General features: G+C 40.8%; 1 protein-coding gene and 1 non-coding gene across 2 annotated transcripts in view; one reads left to right on the top strand and one right to left on the bottom strand.

Moving 5' to 3' along the window:
* LOC121545072 (histone-lysine N-methyltransferase SMYD3) overlaps nucleotides 1-13,479 on the bottom strand; it is a 182,892-nt gene that overhangs the window by 15,414 nt on the left and 153,999 nt on the right. The window lies entirely within an intron of this gene.
* trnaa-cgc lies at nucleotides 12,600-12,675 on the top strand. The gene has a single exon. It is a non-coding gene; the product is annotated as a tRNA-Ala (tRNA).

The raw sequence follows: 13,479 nt of genomic DNA, 5'->3' as shown, positions 1-13,479 counted from the left end.
AGATATTACTGCACTAACGGAGCTAGAAGTATAAGCATTTCGCTACACCCGCTATAACATCTGCTAAACACGTGTATGTGACAATAAAATGTGATTTGATTTGATTTGAACATTTGGCATTGTGTATTCACTAAAGATCCATGGCACGGATTCATAGATTAATCGTTGGAGCCATGCATCCCACTGCCATCGATATAACAGGCACAACTTACTACATCTGATTCCAGAGTTCTCAATGTGGTTACCTATTGTAACATCACATAGGGATGGCACAGCACCTAAACTAGCCTCCATCGGCTACAGTTGAACATTTGGGAGTTAGAAGTCTACAGATCCTGAGATGAAGGATTCCTCCAGCCCATTGTGGTGGCCCCATGTGTGTTTGGGTAAGGGATGTGTGTTTACAGATGTAGGATCTAATTTGATCACCCAGTTGCAGGAGCAGCCAGATCGCTTAAGATTGACTTTGAAATTGGACGTCTGTCCATGTCCTGAGGACGATGGGGAATGTTGTCAAAATGGGCCACTAGGGGCAACAGAGCGCTATTACCATCAAGTAGGCTTGGGGTTTTTGTAATCGCATGACTCCGGATCTGAAGGTCACGTGTTCAATCCTAGTGGTAGACACTAATTTTGTAGTTTTTGTTTTGTTTTAAACCTATCATAAAACGTAACCCTTAAATGTACACATTCAGAATAAATGCCTAAACATAATGTATTAACCCTATCTAAAACTTTAACTTCTAAATTTGACTTTTGGAGCAACTTTGAAATTTGACTTTTGGAGAAAAGTGGGAAAAACATCAGAATCTGAAGTCACATTAGTAAAACTGTGAATCTTGTTTTGCAGGATAACCTTTCAGCAATGCAGCAAAGTAGTGTATTTGAGGTTTAAAAAGGCTTCTGAAGTCAAAAAATGTCCAGTAATTATAAACCACAAAAGTATTCACATTTCCTTTTGCTGCAGGATTATTTTCCTGCTTTAGCAAACTGGCTCAAATTAAGATTCTACATCTGTATGTAGAGGAGAGGGGCTTGGTAGGCTGTGTGTTATGAGGGGATAGGGGATGTGTTCGGCTCAGTGGGGAGATGGAGTTGTAGACCTATATTTTTTTCAATTGTGTGTGTGTGTGTGTGTGTGTGTGTGTACCTGGGTCCATGTGTATGGTACAAGGAGCATTGCCCCTTTCCTAAGGTGTCGCCATGAGCCCAGTGCATTGTGGGAGCTCTCAGCTGTGAACTGAGACTGAACCCACGACCCATTTAGATTTCTAATATGGGTGCCGGTCCAGGTGTGTGTGGTGTGTGTGTGTGTGTGGTGGTGGTACGTCCAGTGTGTTTGTGTGTGTGTGTGTGTGTGTGTGTGTGTGTGTGTGTGTGTGTCCGTGCATGCATGTGTGTACGGCACATCTAAACATAGGTGTGCTATTTCAGCATTGTGAAATGTAATTTCCATGAAGTCTATTAAGTAAGCTATTACTTTTTTTGTCAGTTGTGAAATGAATGTGTTCATGCAATTTTGTTATTTGTTATTTATTTATTTGCACCAGAAAAAACAAGCGATAGACAACAATACAGATAAAAAATAAAAAATAAACGGTTCAGGTGTGGTTGGAAGTACAAAAAATAAATAAAAGGGTTGTTAAAACCTACCAATAATAAATGTATAAATACATTAATCAGTAATCACGAAAAAATCTATACCGTGCATTCGGAAAGTATTCAGACCCCTGTATTTTTTCCACATTTTGTTACTTTACAGCCTTATTCTAAAATTGATTAAATACATTTTTTCACTCATCAATCTACACACAATGCACCATAATGACAAAGCAAAAACAGGTTTTTAGATTTTTTAGCAAATGTATTAACAATAAAAAACTGAAAAACCTTATTTACATAAGTATTCAGACCCTTTGCTATGAAACTCGAAATTGAGTTCAGGTGCATCCTGTTTCCATTGATTATCCTTGAGATGTTTCTACAACTTGATTGGAGTCCACCTGTTGTAAATTCAATTGAATGGACATGATTTGGAAAGGCACATACCTGTCTATATAAGGTCCCACAGTTGACAGTGCATGTCAGAGCAAAAACCAAGCCATGATGTCGAAGGAATTGTTCGTAGAGCTCCTAGACAGGATTGTGTCAAAGCACAGATCTGGAGAAGGGCACCAAAACATTTCTGCAACATTGAAGGTTCCCAAGAACACAGTGGCCTCCATCATTTTTAAGTTTGGAACCACCAAGACTCTTCCTAGAGCTGGCCGCCCGGCCAAACTGAGCAATCGGGGGAGAAGGGCCTTGGTCAGGGAGGTGACCAAGAACCCGATGGTCACTCTGACAGAGCTCTAGAGTTCCTCTGTGGAGATGGGAGAACCTTCCAGAAGGACAACCATCTCTGCAGCACTCCACCAATCAGGCCTTTATGGTAGAGTGGCCAGACGGAAGCCACTCCTCAGTAAAAGGCACGACAGCCTGCTTGGAGTTTGCCAAAAGGCACCTAAAGGACTCTCAGACCATGAGAAACAAGATGGTCTGATGAAACCAAGATTTAACTCTTTGGCCTGAATGCCAAGCATCATGTCTGGAGGAAACCTGGCACCATCCCTACGGTGAAGAATGCCAAGACAACGCAGGAGTGGCTTCGGGACAAGTCTCTGAATGTTCTTGAGTGGCCCAGCCAGAGCCCGGACTTGAACCCGATCGAACATCTCTGGAGAGACCTGAAAATAACTGTGCAGCGACGCTCCCCATCCAACCTGACAGAGCTTGAGAGGATCTGCAGAGAACAATGGGAGAAACCCTCCAAATACAGGTGTGCCAAGCTTGTAGCGTCATACCCAAGAAGACTCAAGGCTGTAATCGCTGCCAAAGGTGCTTCAACAAAGTACTGAGTAAAGGGTCTGAATACTTATGTAAATTTCATATTTCCGTTTTTAATTTTTAATACATTTGCCAAAATTTCTAAAAACCTGTTTTTGCTTTGTCATTATGGGTTATTGTGTGTAGATTGATGAGGGAAATTTTGTTTTTAATCCATTTTAGAATAAGGCTGTAACGTAACAAAATGTGGAAAAGGTCAAGGGGTCTGAATGCTTTCCAAATGCACTGTATATATTTGTTTTGTTTAAATGTGTGTGTGAATGTGGTGTGTGAGAGTTAGGCTATATGGAGGAGATTACTGCGTAGTTTGGTTCATCAGGCTGACCCTCAGTCTTCGTTTGAAGTTCGAGGGATGATGATGTTTTGGCACTGTGAAGATAAGAATTCCAGAGTATGGTACCTCTATATCTGATAGAGAACTGACTACGTGAGGTGCGGCAGTGGGGAGGGGGACGGTTATCACAGTGTCTTGTGTTATGTAGATGGGTTTCAGAATTAACCTGGAAGAATCCATTGAAGGGTTTAGGTAAACTGTCTGGGAGGTATGAGTATTTGTAGATGAAAGTGCATATAATTGGCGTACATTAATGTCATAAATAGACAAGTTATTGAGTTTCTTAAACAAAGGTGCAGATGGAGCCAGGTAATTAGAGGAGGCTGCTAGTCTTGCAAAATTATTTTGTATGATGAGTAATTTGTGTAGGTAGGAGGCATATGTACTGGCCCAGACAATATTACAGTAAATGAGATATGAATAAATTAAGCTATAGTATAGAGTTAGGAAGCAAACCTGATGAACCGAACCAAACCACTAATCTTTCTGATGATACCAACAGATTTCCCGAGTGGCGCAGTGGTCTAAGGCACTGCATCGCTGTGCCACTAGAGATCCTGGTTCGAATCCAGGCTCTGTCGTAGCCGGCCGCGACCGGGAGACCAATGGGGTGGCGCACAATTGGCCCAGCGTCGTCCAGGGTAGGGGAGGGAATGGCCGGCAGGGATGTAGCTCAGTTAGAGCATGGCGTTTGCAACACCAGGGTTGTAGGTTCAATTCCCACGGGGGGCCAGTATGAAAAAATAAAATAATGTATGCACTAACTGTAAGTCGCTCTGGATAAGAGCGTCTGCTAAAATGGGTTGTTTTTTTTTATCAGCACTTTGCTGCAGACAAATTTAATATGATTTTTCCAGGATCACTTTCATCAATTAGAACTCAAAGGAATCTAGTAGATGTGACTTATTCCATTTCATTCCCACCAATTGAGATTCTGGCTTTTTTTCCTTCTTCTTCTTCTTACTAGTGAACACAATAAAGTTAGATTTTTTTTACATTTAAAGATAATTTGTTTATCTGGCCATGCCTGAGTTGGCTTCATTAATGAGTGAATCAAAATTATTGTGTGATAAAATCAAATTGGTATCATCAGCAAAGAGAATGGGAAGTATGCTAGAAGATACAGCAGTAAGGTCATTGATATAGATTACGAATAACAAAGGTCCAATTATCGAACCTTGTGGCACGCCACAGGATATCTTTTCCTTTTGCATAAACAAATTATTCTCTACCATAAACATAACTATATAGCCAATTATATGTATAATCATGAAAACCGTAATAATGCAATTTAGAAAGTTATATTTCATGATCGACCGTGTCAAACGCTTTGGATAAATCTAAAAAGATGCCAAGAGTGTATTCATTGTTATTCAGGGCTGTAAAGACTTTATCCACAAGTTGCAAAAGAGCCATATCTGTGGAGTAGTTTTTATGAAAACCATATTGTTGCTCATATAGAATAATACAGTGTTGATTTAAATGTTTCAACTTTCTCTTATACACCAATTTTCTAGGATTTTTGAAAACATGGTAGTACAGATATTGGGCGATAATTTGTAAAAGATATTGGATCCCCAGATTTATAGAGGGGGATAACTTTGGCAATGTTCTAATCTTTGAGAACAATACCAGTTAGCATTGATTTGGTGAAGATACAGTGAGGGAAAAAAGTATTTGATCCCCTGCTGATTTTGTACGTTTGCCCACTGACAAAGAAATGATCAGTCTATAATTTTAATGGTAGGTTTATTTGAACAGTGAGAGACAGAATAACAACAAAAAAATCCAGAAAAACGCATCTTAATCCCATAGAAAATCTGTGGAGGGAGCTGAAGGTTCGAGTTGCCAAACGTCAGCCTCGAAACCTTAATGACTTGGAGAAGATCTGCAAAGAGGAGTGGGACAAAATCCCTCCTAAGATGTGTGCAAACCTGGTGGCCAACTACAAGAAACGTCTGACATCTGTGTTTGCCAACAAGGGTTTTGCCACCAAGTACTAAGTCATGTTTTGCAGAGGGGTCAAATACTTATTTCCCTCATTAAAATGCATATCAATTTATAACATTTTTGACATGCGTTTCTCTGGATGTTTTTGTTGTTATTCTGTCTCTCACTGATCAAATAAACCTACCATTAATATTATAGACTGATCATGTCTTTGTCAGTGGGCAAACGTACAAAATCAGCAGGGGATCAAATACTTTTTTCCCTCACTGTATATGTTAGAGGCTCAGTAACCGAGGAAGACACTGATTTCACCAAAGAGGCACCAATCTCATCATGACCTGCTGCTGATATCTTTAAGTTAACAATTAACTCCATCACCTCCATTTACATCAGGAGGATCAAATTGAAGCAGAGAAGGGAAATGTTCCTTATTGTAATCCAAGGGATTGCCATCAGTTTTCTCTATTTTCTTTGACAGAGAGGAACCCACATTCACAAAAAAGTTATCAAATTCACATGAAATAACATCAGGATCACTATAGGTCTTATTTCCAACAATAAATTGAGATGGAATAGTTGAAGACACATTTTTCTTATTCAACAGTTGATTGATGATTTTCCAAGTTGACTTTATATTATTTAAGGATTCTTGGAATTTGCTAGTAAAAAAAAAGAGCAAAAAAAGAAACGTCCCTTTTTCAGGACCCTGTCTTTCAAAGATAATTCGTAAAAATTCAAATAACTTCACAGATCTTCATTGTAAAGGGTTTAAACACTGTTTCCCATGCTTGTTCAATGAACCATAAACAATTAATGAACATGCACCTGTGGAACGGTCGTTAAGACACTAACAGCTTACAGACGGTAGGCAATTAAGGTCACAGTTATGAAAACTTAGGACAGTAAAGAGGCCTTTCTACTGACTCTGAAAAACACCAAAAGAAAGATGCTCAGGGTCCCTGCTCATCTGCGTGAACGTGCCTTAGGCATGATACAAGGAGGCATGAGGACTGCAGGTGTGGCCAGGGCAATAAATTGCATTGTCCGTACTGTGAGATGCCTAAGAGAGCGCTACAGGGAGAAAGGACGGACAGCTGATCATCCTCGCAGTGGCACACCACGTGTAACAACACCTGCACAGGATCGGTACAGCCGAACATCACACCTGCGGGACAGGTACAGGATGGCAACAACAACTGCCCGAGTTACAACAGGAACGCACAATCCCTCCATCAGTGCTCAGACTGTCCGCAATAGGCTGAGAGAGGCTGGACTGAGGGCTTGTAGGCCTGTTGTAAGGCAGGTCCTCACCAGACATCACTGGCAACAACGCCGCCTATGGCCACAAACCCACCGTCGCTGGACCAGACAGGACTGGCAAAAAGTGCTCTTCACTGACGAGTCGCGGTTTTGTCTCACCAGGGGTGATGGTCAGATTCACGTTTATCGTCGAAGGAATGAGCGTTACACCGAGGCTTGTACTCTGAAGCGGGATCGATTTGGAGGTGGAGGGTCCGTCATGGTCTGGGGCGGTGTGTCACAGCATCATCGGACTGAGCTTGTCGTCATTGCAGGCAATCTCAACGCTGTGCGTTACAGGGAAGACATCCTCCTCCCTCATGTGGTACCCTTCCTGCAGGCTCACCCTGACATGACCCTCCAGCATGACAATGCCACCAGCCATACTGCTCGTTCTGTGCGTGATTTCCTGCAAGACAGGAATGTCAGTGTTCTGCCATGGCCAGCGAAGAGCCCGGATCTCAATCCCATTGAGCACGTCTGGGACCTGTTGGATCGGAGGGTGAGGGCTAGGGCCATTCCTCCCAGAAATGTCTGGGAACTTGCAGGTGCCTTGGTGGAGGAGTGGGGTAACATCTCACAGCAAGAACTGGCAAATATGGTGCAGTCCATGAGGAGGAGATGCACTGCAGTACTTAATGCAGCTGGTAGCCACACCAGATGCTGACTGTTACTTTTGATTTTGACCCACCCCCTTTGTTCAGGGACACATTATTTAATTTCTGTTAGTCACATGTCTGTGGAACTTGTTCAGTCTCAGTTGTTGAATCTTGTTATGTTCATACAAATATTTACACATGTTAAGTTTGCTGAAAATAAACGCAGTTGACAGTGAGAGGACGTTTATTTTTTAAATATTTTTTGGGATATCCGAAGTAGGTGAGTAAATGTGTTCTTATATTTTTTATAATTTGCAGAATTCAGGGGAGAGGGATTTGTGAGAAACTTTTTATACAACTAGTTTTTTTAAACTGAGGATTTTTTGAGACCAGTTGTAAACCAAGGTTTCCAGAACCCTTCTGCTGTTCTCTCATGTGGTGTAACTAAGGGAATGCAGTGAAATACTGAATTAAAATATGTGAGAAAAGTCTGGTAAGCAGACTCCACATCGGCCTGATTATAAACATTTTCCCCTGAAATATCATCAATACATTCATAGTCCATTCTGGGCGGATATACTGGTGATTACTTAAGTGGGGTTGGTCAACAATCATGTCTCTAAGAGCTCTAAAATCAAAGACTAAATAAATATTTCACCATAGATATTGACTTTAATACAACCATTCCTCTCACTTAAAATACCCTTATAAGAACCTCTATGTGGACATCCATTATGTACTAAGAAGAGGCACAAACAAAGGAAGAAGGTACTACTCCTGAATGAAGTGTATTGACATCAGTATGCGCACACACACACTGCCCTGGTCCTTGCAGCTGGCTGTGCAGGAATGCTCCAGTGGACTGCTTTAACCACCCTAATTTACATATGCTAATTCATTTGGGACTGTTTAGCTCGTTAGGCCATAACGTAACACTCAGTCCACCCTGATGTCCCGCAGGGCACACACACTCACAGACACGCACAAACACACACACAGAGAAACACAGACACACACAGGCATAGGAGACACTCAGGGTCACCTTCGGTCAATGACATTTGACCACCAACTGACCCCATATGAATAATGACCAAATCTCATCTCTCTCGCTCAGGTCTCTGCCCTATTCCCCATACAGTATAGAGCACTACTTCCAGCCACAGACATACAGTACAGAGAGACTAATGACAACTAGAGAGTAGGGAGTCATATGGGACACAGCCAATTCCCTGTGCTGGCCTGAGGTGACTAGGTTTGTCTTTTAGGACAAGGTCTACCTTCAGCATACAGGCAGTGGAAATGTTAGTACTATTGCTCTATAGTCCAGGTCCCCACAGACGTAGCATTTGCTGAAAATGGATCAGTACAAAACCTGATGAGGCCTGGGTCTATTCCCTGGTTATACTACCTCTGCTTTAGATAGCAGAGTCTATTCCTTTTTCTATTCACTAATCAATGAGAGGGTCCGTTCCTTAATAACACACAATGTGATGATTTATACAGCACTGCATTACTCAACCGTATCTAGACATTAGAACATGGTAGACATAGTTTACTATGAGTCACCAGTAAACTGGAGTTCTAGATGAACAGACTAGTAGAGCTGCTAGTTTTACTGACTGTTTTTCATCTGGCTACCGTATCTTATTAGTATCTTTATCAAACATTACTTTCCATATCTTCTTCTTCATTCACACGCCTCATAATTATCCTAATCTTTCTGGATCCTGCAGTTACATTTTAATCATGGCATTAAAAGGGAGGTTCAAAGTGTAAGCACATGAATAATAAGACGCTGCAATATTGATTTAATTACGGAGTGAATGATGCTACCACGCGCAGATCTGAAAAACACCAACCTCTAATTATTTTATTGTTTGCGTAAAGTACATTGAGCGGTAAAGCAATTCAAATAATTTCGTTAACGTTTTTTCTCTCTGCGCTCTCCTCAGGTCTAGTTGTTCCATGAGGAAATGAAACGTAAACAAATGCTTCTTTGTTGTTAGTCTGGTGCAGATAGCCGAAGGGTGTGAGAAAGGAAGAGAAGTGTGAGAAAGAGAAAAAGTGAAAACATTTGATAAATTAACAGTTAAAAAAATGCAAAATTCAATTTCCTTGCCAATGCAGTGGTATAAATTAGCCTAACAGTACAATCACTACAGAGAAGTCTGGAATCTTCTTTTCTATGGGGTGAAGATTATCTAATCTTCTCTCATCCTCCTCTCTATCAGTCTCTCTTTGTATTTCTTCCTTCCCCTTCTCTCTATCTTACCCCATACGCAGGTATAGGAGATGCCTAGGAGATGCCACAGCAGCTAAAGGCTTACTGATGTTCTATCAGTAAAATAATGTTCAGGAGTCCCAGTCTAGCAGTCAGAGCAGCAAGAATACAAGACAGAATGACATAAATACTTATACTCCTCTAGAATCTCATTCACACAGACACATTCCTCAGTTTTCAGTCAGAGAATAGCTTAGAGGCATGGGAGTGAGTGGGAGAGGGAGAGACAGCGAGAGAGAGAGAGAGAGAGAGAGAGAGAGAGAGAGATTTATTAGGACTCAGTGAAGCTTAGCCATTTGCCATTAGTGTGTGTGAATTGACATCTGCAGGAGTGTGGAGTCAATACGCTCTCTGTGTCTAGCGTGTATTATACTCTGGCCTACAGTGAAAACAGCCTTTTCCTACTGACAGAAAATTAAATTTGAGAAAGAAAGAAAGAGAGGAAACCTCTGTATGAAAAAGAGGGAGGAGAGGGAGAGAACATAATTGTCCCTCTCCTATCATCTGAAAAGTCAATCCCAGAGGAGAGGGACAAAGAGAGGTGCAGGATATTCTCTTTCTTCTTTATTATCTCACCTCAGCTCTCGCTCATTCTCTCTTTCAATCGCTCTCTGGCTCTTTTTCTCTCTTCCACTGTAACTCACAACCCCCTCTTCTCTTTGGATCTCACTCCATCCCCTATTTCTCTTCCCCTCTTTCCTCTCCCTCCCTCTCTCTCTCTCTGCGGTTAGTTATTGATTAAGTGATTTTCTGTATTGCTGTGTTTCTCTCCTGTGGAGATGTTGGTATACACAGTGTGTGTGTGTGTGTGTGTGTGTGTGTGTGTGTGTGTGTGTGTGTGTGTAGTTGATTCCCATGATAGAGCCCTTATCCAGTCTGGGGCAAGCCACCAGAGTCCTGCCCTTCACACTGGATCAATTAGTCCCACAGTCAAAAACACACGCACGCACACACACAGTCAAACCAAACTACCAATATCTTCTGTCTCTGATTGTGTTGATTGGTTAAATCATTATTGGCTGAGAGTGGGTGGAGCAGTCAATACAGGTCACGGTCACCGCACGCAAGCACGCACACACAAACACACACACACACAGAGAGGATTATGTGTAGTTGTACCCTGAGGCAGAAAGCGTACAGGAAACAGCTTCACTGCCACATATAGGAAATATGTCATTACTGTATGTACTAGTCCTACCCATAATAGCAGGTCTGTGTGTGTGGAAAGCTGAATATGATATTGAGAGAAGTAGAGGTTCTTGCAAGGTTTCTCCCTCAGAGGCAGCAGAGAAGACTGAATACGACCATTCATATCCAAGCCTGAGGAGTATTCACAATACTAGTACTGATTCTGGTGGACTCTCCTTTCCGCTATACAGTCTTATCTCATTTCTAGATGCCTAGCAGTATGCCTACTAAATCAGCCAAATAAACTATGGTTTGTGCCATGACTGTGTACAGTCGGGAGGCACATCCTGATGCTCATCTGCTGTTATAACTGTTTATGCCATCTGTTATGTAACCGTTATAAGGCATTACCCAGCAAACAGGGGACGTCCTAAGGACATTAGGCGACGTTCCCATTAGGTCATTTTAAGGGTTTCGGTGAGATGTTATCCCACGGACGTTCTGAGAACGTTCTAGGAACATTAAAACATGACATTAGCCTGACGTTAATTTTGATGCATGGGACATTCAATGACCACAAGGGGACATTTCATAGGGCTGGGACGTTCATGGTTATTTGTCAGTCAAATGACCATGGTCAACATTATAATTGTACGAATAGCTAAAAAATAGTCATATTTTCTCCTCTTCTCTGATCCGGACTGTCAAAGTGTGGCCTGTTTTTGGTAAACCATTGGGTGTATGTACTCATTTGCTACAAAACCTTGCTAAAACAAGGAGCAACAAAGTTTCATCACGCTGTAAAGAGTCCATGTTACCTTGGAAGTGGACTCAACCGCACGTCGGCTGCAGCTGTCTTCAGTCAGCAATTTGTTCCATGACACAAAATTCTAAAACTTTTCTCCTCTCATCTTTGTTTTTTTAAAATGGTTATGACGGTTATTTTATTTCCATGACGGTCTTCATCCATAACGATTATACAATTACCGTGCCAATCCTAAAGTTTAATGATGGTCAAGGCGACATCGCATGATGGTCCCAAGGGACGTTCACTGGGGGACCTTTGTGTAGTTCCCTGTAAGTTACCAGGACGTCACTAAGGACCGTGTCAATACTTTTTTAGGACATTCGTTTTACTAGTCATTAGGATGTTGAATGATGGTCCCAAGGGAACGTTCTCTGAGGGACCTTTGATGTAGTTCCCTGTAAGTTACCAGGATGTCATTGAGGACCATGTTAGGACGTTTGTTTTACCAGTCATCAGGACGTCACGTGATGGTCCCAGGTGTGTAACAAAGAACCCTATACAGTATGTGCAATTTGAAAAATTCTTTTAAATTTTATTGGGAATGTGTATACCACATCAAGAGTGTCATTACTGAAAGATCATGTCATCAAACTTCAAACTTTCAATTACACTTGCTAGTTTTTGATTTCATACTTAATTTCCATACTTTTTTATAATGATTCATCAAGTCTATCAATTTTTTTTCAAAATGCACATACATTGCTCCGAAATTATTGACACCCTTGATTATGATGAGTAAAAATTACTGTATAAAATAAATAATTCAAATACTGAGCTATATTGTATGCTCAAACAAATGGGGAAATTATATTATTTTATACTAATACAATTGATCAGAGAAAGTGATTGTGTTTACATTTACAATTACATTTAGGTAATTTAGTAGATGTTCTTATCGAGAGCGACTTACAGGAGCAATTAGGGTTAAGTGTCTTGCTCAAGGGCACAAGCATATTTTTTTCACCTATTCGGCTCGGGGATTCAAACCAGCGACCTTTCGGTTACTGGCCCAATGCTCTTAACCGCTAGGCTACCTGCCGCCCTAACAAGTAATTTTTTTCCCCCCTCAAAAACATAGGGGTCAAAATGATTGACACCCCTGTTTTCATTACCTCACCTTCAAATCAAATCAAATGTTATTTGTCACATGCTCCGAATACAACAGGTGTAGACCTTACCGTGCAATGCTTACTTACAAGCCCTTAACCAACAATGCAGTTTTAAGAAAATAGAGTTAAGAAAATATTTACTAAATAAACAAATGTAAAAATAAAAAAAATACTCAATACATTTCAACGCCAAACCCACCACTGGGGTCCCATGTGACTCAGTTGGTAGAGCATGGTGCTCGCAACGCCAGGGTTGTGGGTTCAATTCCCACGGGGGACCAGTATGGAAAAAGTATGAAAATTTATCCACTCAATACTATAAGTCACACTGGATAACAGCGTCTGCTAAATTACTAAAATGTAAATGTAAAAAATGGTGTGCATGGCCATAGAGCTCTATTTTCATGTCATCCAACAAAACTTAATGTAAAACACTTGGAGTTTGGTAAACAGCATTGGCACTTGGATTGGAACCGGTGCTTTGGTCAGATGACATGAAAATAGAGCTATTTGGCCACGCACACAAGTGGTGGGTTTGGCGTCGAAATGAGAATACATGAGTAGAAAATAACCCCATACCTACTGTAAAATATGCTGGTGGATATTTGATGTTATGGGGCAATTTTTCTTCCACCTGCTTCCAAGGATCTGGAAGGATTCTGTATGGAGGAATGGTCTAACATCACTCCCAATGTGTTCTCCAAATCATACAACATTTTAGAAAAAGTCTCAGTGCCGTTACCTCACAAGGTGAGGTATTGAAAGGTATTGAAAACAGGGGTGTCAATAATTATGACCCCTACCCTTTTTAGATAAAAAATATTACCTGTTAAACAAAATATATATTTATCTGAGCAATTGCATCAGTTAGTATAAAATAATATAATTTCCCAATTTTTTTGAGCATACAATATAGCTCAGTATTTTAATTATTTATTTAATACAGTCATTTTTATCACGGGTGTCAATAATTATGGACCCCACTGTATATGGTTCTTCTGTAGGATTCAAGTGATAAAATGGTATGAGGGTTTTAAGGTAAGGTATTGTAGGTGTGAAGCTGTTCAGATAAAATAGTGTAAAGA

Source organism: Coregonus clupeaformis, chromosome 29 (genome assembly GCF_020615455.1).
Source record: "Coregonus clupeaformis isolate EN_2021a chromosome 29, ASM2061545v1, whole genome shotgun sequence".
In the NCBI taxonomy this organism is placed as follows: Eukaryota; Metazoa; Chordata; class Actinopteri; order Salmoniformes; family Salmonidae; genus Coregonus; species Coregonus clupeaformis.
Note: the sequence above shows the minus strand (reverse complement) of the source record. Positions and strands in the feature narration are given on the sequence as shown.